Raw genomic sequence first — 7,194 nt, 5'->3', positions numbered from 1 at the left:
ATGGAGGAGCGGAAAGGAACTGGCCACCCTACCGCACGTAAACTCCGGCTCAGGAACACCTCTGCGGAGGTTCGGACCTACCTTCGGGCAGAATAACCCTTACCTACCTATGTTGATGAAGTTAAGAATTACTTAAAACAATGTCCGTGTAGTATTAATACACTGTTTATTCCTCATTGGCTATGTTAGTCCACTTATATTACTATTACCGAGCAAGTGGCTATGTGGTTTGGGTCATGTAGCTGTCAGCTTGCATTCGGGAAGTAGTGGCTTCGAACCTCACTGTCGACAGGCCTGAAGGTGGTTTTCAGTAGTTTCCCCATTTTCACACCAGGAAAAGAAATGGCGTATGGCTTTTAATGCCGGGAGTGTCCGAGGACATGTTCGGCTCGCCAGGTGCGGGTCTTTCAATTTGACGCCCGTCGGCGATCTGCGCGTCATGATGAGGATGAAATGATGATGAAGACGACACATACACCCAGCCCCCGTGCCGGAGAAATTAACCAATGACGGTTAAAATTCCCGACCCTGCCGGGAATCGAACCTGGGACCCATGTGACCAAAGGCCAGCACGCTAACCATTTTGCCGTGGAAAATTCTGGGACTGTACCTTAATTAAGGCCACGACCGCTTCCTTCCCACTCCTAGTCCATTCCTATTCCATCATCGCCATAGGGCCTGTCTGTGTCGTGTGACGTAAAGCAAATTGTAAAAGATAAAAATAAAAATAATATATATATATATATACCGGTATATATTATTAACTAAAACATAGTTTCGACGTCATATCAACTACTGTACGTTTTATTATTATTATTATTATTATTATTATTATTACTATTATTATTATTCCCTTCCTGATACTCATATTCAATTCCTTTATAGGGCTTTCCCGGTACAATTAATAAACTGACCTGGAGGCCGGTACAGACTTTGATACCGCCAACATAACAGCTGCATTTCTAAACTCATCGGTTAACAGACGTGTGTGTGTGTGTGTGGGGGGGGGGGGGTCGGGAGAGTGGGAGGAATAATGTACTCTACCGTATATTTGTTTAATTTATTTTTAGGTTTCATGAATAACTCGGAAACCGGATAACCGCAGACGAACAGTGGAGAGTTTAGTGTATCGGTGAAGATTTAATCGAAAATTGCCCAAGTTATTAATAATAATAATAAAAAAATAATAATAATACCGAAATGCCGGAATTTAGTCCAACGGGAGTTCTTTTACGTGCCAGTAAATCTACCGACATTAGGCTGACGCATTTGAGCACCTTCAATTACCACCGGATTGAGCCCGGATCGAGCCTGCCAAGTTGGGGTCAGAAGGCCAGCGCCTCAATCGTCTGAGCCATTGAGCCCGGCAAATTGCAAAGTTATCTGGAGTTTAGTGGAAATAAGTCCTGAAATATGATCAGTTGTCTATAGAAAACCTGTTGTGTATGTTATTCGTGATTGTTATATTACATCAGTATAGTAGAACAATAACATTCGAACTCGTGTCTGCTACATGAAATTAAACCGGACGTTTGTGTGGGATCAGTTGATGTTCGTAACCTCATATCGGTAGGTAGGGGTAAACAGATACTGGGAAGCAGTTTACGGCTCCTTGTAATTATAACAGTTGCATCGGATCATAGTACATATCAGATCAATACACATCACGTCATGGATTCATTTTACTGTATTATGAACGTATTGGGCTTCATAGAGTAGGCGTAATAGGATTAGCATAGAATGTCTCATTAAACTAAAGCAGTAATTACACCTAACCACAGTATAAGCAAAGGAATAGAAACAGCTGCACCAACTATCGAGGTAAGGATGGTGTGACCAATGGTGGAGAGTAAGCTAGATGAAAAACATGCTATGAAAGGCATATGGCAGAGTACCAAGGAAAAAAATGTTATTACCCGTACTGAGTGATCATGGAATTGGATGTAGGTTATTACAGCAGTCAACGGCATGAACAATAGAGCTGCGGTGAGAATTGATAGTAGAGGCCGTGCAGTTAGGGTTGTGTAGATGTGAGCTTGCATTCGGGAGATGATGGATTCGAATCCTACCATCGGCAGCACCGAAGAGGGTTTTTCCTGGATTCTTATTTTAACACCAGGCAAATGCTGGCTGTACCTTAATTAAGACCTCGGCCACTGCCTTTATAAACCATGCGTCACTGAATACCTTCGACGTGTTAGTGCGACGTTACAACAACAGCAACACCAACCCTTCAGGCAACCAACTCAGTGTTGAAAACATCCTAGGGATATGAGCTACGAATTCTTGGTAAATACAGTACAATATAATAAAGTATGTGGATATATTACTTATTTATACCTAAAAGTTACAATCCTTTTCTTAATCATCGTTATCCGGTCGATTAGGTTAGCAGTTTGCCTTTTTCTACCACTACGATCGCTAATGTGAGTCAATGCAGAGTTTCACTTAAGCCCTTATATATGCCGAGCTCGATAGCTGCAGTCGCGGCCAATATCCAGTAATCGGGTGATAGTGGGTTCGAGCCCCACTGTCGGCAGCCCTGAAGATGGTTTTCCGTGGTTTCCCACTTTCACACCAGGCAAATGTCGGGGCTGTGCCTTAATTAAGGCCACGGCCGCTTCCTTCCAATTCCTAGGCCTTTCCTATCCCATCGTCGCCATAAGACCTATCTGTGTCGGTGCGACGTAAAGCAAATAGCAACCCCTTATAATTATATTCGGTATGGACATTTTTCAAAAATCTAAAAAGGCGTGAGGGTATCGAACCAAGGAACACATTATAGAAATAATTAGGTAAATACGTTAATTTGGCTGTGGTTTGAATCAAAAAGAAAACGAGTAAAGAAACCAGCGTTTTTAGGCTCTTTTCTGGAACTGCATTTAGGCCAGAAGTGATTTTCGAGAGACTCACAATTTTATAGCTTTCAGGACCCTTTAGCCCTTAAACTTTCGGCACAATTGAGGAAATTGCTTGATTTTACATTTGTTTTAATATGTGGAACCCTACATACGTATCCCACAGTCAGGCCCCGATTTACAAATGGGCGGACTGGGCATTTGCCCAGGGCGCCAGTTTTTGAAGGGCGGTGGCTGGCGGATCGAGTAATTGTGGCCTGCGTGAATTACGTCTTAAATTCATTACACTCAAATTAATTTTACATACCACAAATTATTCCAATTATTTTATTAGCCTATATAAAACACTTTGAACTATTCTAACTTTAAAACCGGGCCGATGACCTTCGATGTTAGGCCCCTTTAAACTACAAGCATCATCATCATCATAACTTTAAAACCTGAATTTAATCTATATATTTAAATTTTATAAAGAAAATGTGTCTTCTTTCTAAAATTATTTACTCACATACAAACCAACGGCTTAAAAAAAATGAAAACAGCCTGATTCTTATTTGGCTTGATAAGTTTAATTATGAGAATTAACTGTATTTGCATAATGTGCTGTTTTAAAACTCATAATCTTGAAAACTGTAAAATTATTTTGTAAACAATTATTTTTTAGAGGAACAGGAAAACGAGCAGGGGGTGGGAGGCGGCTAAATATTGTTTGCCCAGGGCGCTAATTACTTGAAATCGGGGCCTGATCCCACGTCGTTCCATCTTAAGTGAGGGTCGGCGAACGAGGCTTCTCCACCACCTGCGGTCTCTGAACTTCTCTCCTTCTTCGATGCTTTCCAAAGTTTGTCCTCGCTGTTTAATGTCAACCTTCACCATGTCCTTGTACCTGAGTCTTGGTCGCCCCGTTGGTCTTTTGTCTTCAAGTTTTAGATCATACATTTGTTTCGATAATCTGTTATCTCCCTTGCGACGCATATGTCCGTACCATCTCAGTCGCTGCGCTGTTATTCTGTCTTGCAGTATTTCAACTTGAGCCTGCTTGCGGATTTCCTCTTTACGGATTCTGTCCCTCCGTGTTTTTACCGATCATGCAACGAAACAATCTCGTTTCTACTGCCTGGATTCTACTAACATCTTTATTTCTCATGGTCCACGTTTCGCATCCATAGGTCAAGACTGGTACGTAATAGGTTTCATATATGACTCTCTTACATCTTGCTGGTATTTTCTTGTTGTATATTATGTCTTTAACTATTTTGTAAAAGTTGCCACCTGCCTGAATTCTGTGGAAAATTTCCTTGTCTATAGAACCAGTATCAGAGATAACACTTCCAAGATATTTGAATTGATGGTACATCTGTAGTTGTTTCCCCTCCATTTCAATGTGTCCCATTGGTTGTCCGTATCTCTTCATGATCATAACCCCACTTTTCTCTTGGCTGAAGATGAGTTCATATTCTTTAGCAGCTTCTGTCCAGGAGTTTATTTGTTCTTGCTAAAACATGTTTTTAACATTAAAAACGTAGAATTTCTTGGTTCAGTTTTGTTACAGAGGTTTGACAGTGCTGTAATCTTCACTCTTTCACCATTGTTGTTAATTTTCTGACTAAAGTACCTATTCTTCGTATGGAGGTATGAGAAAGGACTGAAGTGCTTAAATTAAGATATTTACGACGTTTTTTTCGAACTGCTTTACGTCGCACCGACACAGATGGGATAGAAAGGTGCTAGGAGTGAGAAGGAAGTGGCCGTTTAATAAGGTACAGTCCCGGCATCTGTCTGGTGTGAAAATGGCAAACCACGGAAAACCGTCTTGAGAGCTGCCGACAGGGGGGTTTAAACTCACTATCTCCCGAATACTGGATACTCGCCGCACTTAAGCGACTGCAGCTATCAAGCTCGGTACGTCCTTCTCATCGGGTACATATATATGCAGGTTATGCACACTCGACTCTCGAGAGGGAGGTCGCACAAGGATGATTTCGGAGGGAGTCTGGCATAAATGGCACCAAATACCGGACTCAGCTGGGGGCCCGTGGTTATAACACCACGTTTCACAATAAAGTACACAGTTAAAACAATTAGGGGAACATGTTTTAGAACATACCTCACATCCAGGTATATTGTCAACTAAACCTTTATTCTTTACCGTTGAAGTATATAAAATAACATCGATGGATTCGCGTTCATTTTCAGAACACAAACGGAAATGTCCAAATAGGGACGAAAACAAAGTGATTACAGTCCTCAAGGAGGATTTTTACCACAGTTGGAGAGCTTCAGTATGGTATATATTCTCCACGAGCATTTATCACAGCTTGGTACCTACGTGGCACGCTCCGTACAAGTCGACGGAGGTCACGTTGCGGTATCAGGTCCCATTCTTCAATGAGAGCCTGTTCGAGGTCTTGGATAGTCTGTGGTGGAACAGGACGCCCACGAACATTTCTGTCAAGCCTATCCCACACATGTTCGATGGGATTAAGGCCGGGACTCACTGCTGTCCATTCCTTCTCTTGAATGTCCATTTCTCGCAAAACAGCTCTGGTGATACGCACTACATGAGCTCTGGCATTATCGTGCATAAGTATGAATTCAGGGCCAACACCGTATGCAGCAACCAACATATGTTGTAGCAGTATCTGCTCGATGTACACCGCAGTGGTAAGATCACCACGGACGACGACAAGATCCGTACGGCAATCAATACTGATGCCACCCCATACCATCACAGAACCTTAATCGAATCGGTTGCCTTCCTGGACAACATTTGGCATGTACCGCTCACCACGGCGTCTCCATACACGTTGACGTCCATCACGCTGTGTCAGAGGAAATGTGGACTCGTCTGTGACCAACACATGCCTCCATTAGCGAAGTTACCAATTTTGCATGGGTACGGGCAAAGATAAGGCGAGCTGCGTGATGTTGCTGTGTTAAACGGGGCACTCGAATAGGACGTCTGGGTCGTACAGCAGACCTTGAGACCTTAGCTACTCAGCGTATGTCAAATTGAAGTTATACTCCATCTGTAGACGTAGCCATGAATTAAACTTTCAGGCGACCCCTCAAAACAAAGTGAATTAGCGGTGCGTCCGTGCGTCGTTGTGAGGTACACAGACTACTGCGGTCATTTGAGCACGTTGTACGTACACCAGCACATCGCTTGAGACATCTCAACGAGGTTCATGTCGCTAGGACAGTTTCTTTGATCCAGGAATGATGGACTTTTCGTCGTGTTGCTGTGGATCTCAATGTCTGTCCGTCAGTTATTCAACGCTTGTGGAATCGCTACAGTGATACAGGACAGTTCACAAGGAGGGTTGGACAAGTCCGTGGACGCATGACAATCCCACAGGATGACCAATATCTGACCATCTGTCCGTTGCGGCGTCGTTCAGCAACTGCCAGAGACCTGCAACAAGACCTCAGGAGGGTCACTGGAGACATGGTGTCTGACCAGACAGTAAGGAACAGGTTAAGAGAAGTGTTCTTACGACCCAGACAACCTCTTTCAGTGCTCCGTTTAACGCAGCAACATAGCGCAGCTCGCCTTCTGTTTACCCGTAGCCACGTCAACTGGCAACTTCGCCAATTGAGACCTGTGTTGTTCACAGACGAGCCCAGATTTCCCCTGACACAGCGTGATGGACGTCAACGTGTATGGAGACGCCGTGGTGAGCATTACATGCCAAATGTTGTCCAGGAAGGCGACCGATTCGGACAAGGTTCTGTGATGGTGTGGGGTGGCATCAGTATTGATGGCCGTACGGATCTTGTCGTCGTCCATGTTAATCTTAGCGCTGTGGGGTACATCGAGCAGATACTGCTACAGCATGTGTTGGTTGCTGCATACGGTGTTGGCCCTGAATTCGTACTCACGCACGACAATGCCAGGACTCATGTAGCGCGTACACCAGAGCTGTCTTGCGAGAACTGGACATTTAAGAGATGGAATGGCCAGCAGTGAGTATCGACCTTAATCCCATCGCGTATGTGTGGGATAGGCTTGACAGAAATGTTCGTGAGTGTCCTGATCCAACACAGACTCTTCAAGACCTCGAACAGGCTCTCATTGAAGAATGGGACCTGAAGCCGCAACGTGACCTCCGTCGACTTATAGTGAGCATGCCACGTAGGTGTCAAGTTGTGATAAATGCTTGTGGAGGACATACACCGTACTGAAGCTCTCCAACTGTGATGAAAATCCACCCTGGATAACTGTTATCACCTTGTTTTCGCCCCTATTTGGACATTTCCGTTTGTGTTCTGAAAATGAATGCGAATCCATCGATGTTATTTTGTATACTTCAACGGTAATGAATAAAGGCTTAGT

The sequence above is a fragment of the Anabrus simplex genome, chromosome 7 (assembly GCF_040414725.1).
Source record: "Anabrus simplex isolate iqAnaSimp1 chromosome 7, ASM4041472v1, whole genome shotgun sequence".
Lineage (NCBI taxonomy): Eukaryota > Metazoa > Arthropoda > Insecta > Orthoptera > Tettigoniidae > Anabrus > Anabrus simplex.
Note: the sequence above shows the minus strand (reverse complement) of the source record.